Source organism: Sinocyclocheilus anshuiensis, unplaced genomic scaffold (assembly GCF_001515605.1).
Source record: "Sinocyclocheilus anshuiensis isolate Anshui unplaced genomic scaffold, SAMN03320099.WGS_v1.1 scaffold631, whole genome shotgun sequence".
NCBI lineage: Eukaryota > Metazoa > Chordata > Actinopteri > Cypriniformes > Cyprinidae > Sinocyclocheilus > Sinocyclocheilus anshuiensis.
Window position 1 is genome coordinate 124,398 of NW_015548268.1, and position 2,389 is coordinate 126,786.

The following is a 2,389-nucleotide window of genomic DNA, read 5'->3' on the forward strand; positions in this document are numbered from 1 at the left end:
ATATATATTCTAAACACCTTTTGTGTTCCTGCTTGCTGTAAATGTCAACAAACCATAAATCCAATATCCAACAAACCATAAATATGCATAAACAAATGCACACAGTTCCGTCGCGCGGGTAGCAAACTTAGCACACAGAAAATAATCTGCTGTAGAGCTTAATGAGTCGACTGAAGGCATGTATTTATCATCAAAGCATATTGTAATTAGCACGATAGCTGAACTTGTTTAGCGGCTGAACATTACAGTAATCTTTCTAGCCCCTCTTCCTTTGCTACGTAACTAAAGCTGCAAGAGTTGAGTGCATTTTGGTTATTTAAGTGCATCATCCGAGTATTTAAAGTGCACTTTTTATTTTTGGAATTTTCACTGTGAACACATTACTCGCACTATTACACTACAAAACATCATAGAATAGTGCATAAGCACGTGATTTGGGATGCACCTTATGTTTTAATAATCTTTTATCAAGTTTGAAACTTTTTAATGTGTTGACTAACATACTAAAGCACTACTAAAGCTTGATTATTGTTTTATCTGTAGTTTGTTATTTGTTATTATATTTAAACTTCATCATTACAAATGTGTTATTACAAATATATGTAAATGCATGGCACACAAGTTTCAATAGAAATGACATTAAAGTGTATTTTAGCTATAAATGCTTGTCAGTACACTTTAATTTCAAATAAAACAGAAGTAATTATGAAATTACACATAAAAATGTATATAAGTCCTACTTAAGTGGGTCAAAAAAAGCATTCTAATTGTATTTCATTTTGTTTATTCATTATTTCCATTATTTCATTTTGGTTAAAGTTTTAGTTTAGTATATATATATATACTTTATCTGTTATCTATTGTGCCTGTGTCGTGTGTGATACCCTCCTGCTCCATAATCAGAGGGTGCTGGCAATTATATAAGAAAATCTAATGAGAATATTAATTAGAGTTTCTCATTAGCCTAGCTCGCTAAATTAGCCAAAGGAGTTTAATGACACAGAAGAGCTGCTCTTCTCGCCTTCCCTATGAGAGGAACAAACTGTAACTACTGTAAGCGAGAGGCCTGGACCCCGCAAATGATCAGAACTACAGAGAGAGCGGGAGGAAAGGCCTGATGCACAGATGGAAGCATGTATAATTGCTAACAGCAAAGATATTTACATTGTTAATTTGTATCTCAGGAACTCAAGTCTGCCATCATGCCTCTTTTTTTTCCGCTCTCTCCTTTGATGCTGGAATGTGGTTTGGAGACATCTGGGACTGCCCCAGAATCCCTTTTTCTGTTTCAGTTTCATTCTGACATGTTAATTAATACATTATTTTTGTTATTTTCTTGTTGATTTGTTGGTTTAATTAAAGTAAATTTGAATCCATTCAGTTTTTATTAAGTTAATAAGTTCCCAGTGACCCAGATATTAAGGTTTGCAGAAGTTGTGATTATAAATATGCTTGCATTGACTCTCTCTGTTGTTTAGTTGTTTCAGAAGATGCTTTGTGTTGTTCTGCATATACACGGCAGATGTACGGCAAAATAACTGATACAGAACCTCATAAATTATTTGGAAATCATATTTATCACACAAACAGCACTTCTCAGTTGACATATTTTAGTACAAGCACACTTTGGCATACTTATTAAAGAAATAAACATACTTAATGTGAACTTAATATAATGTTATATTATCAAGCGTAGCGTTAGTTCTGGCAGGTCAAGTTAGTCAAGCTCGCATCAGCTGACTCTCAGCTGACTCTCTACCTATGGGAATATGACACCTATCTAAGCATTCATATATAAGGTCCCTCAGTATTATCAGCCGTTTTCGCATCGCTCAATAGCTAGTTACCCTCCTCCATCCCCAGCTCCTCCTCTGTCAGTCGGGATTCAGCCTTCTGATTCTCCTTGAATCAGACTAATTCTAAAATGTGTACATAAAATGATTGAACTTTAACAATATCTGCAATACATTTATGTTAGTTCTGTTCACCCTGGGGGGGGTTATCGCTGCTCTCGCCGCTCTCATCCATGCTAGGCTGCATGGAGGCGCAGGGAGTTCTTGCCCAGAACAGAACCATACCGCCAATCCAAACTGTATGCTAATTGTCAATCGTCTTTGACGATAGTGGTCCTGACAGAAATACATATACATATACATATACATATACATATACATATACATATACATATAAACCTTAACCTGTAGTACAAAACAATATCTTACCAGAAACTTCTTGTGTTGGGTCTTTCCTTTTATACAGTACCATTTGAGCTCTGTAATATAAAATAAAATGAAATTAAGTTTATATTGTAACTTTAGGTATGTATTTCTCTTCTGTATATTTCTATACATTATCGATTTCTCCTCCTAAACTGTATTCATTATAACCT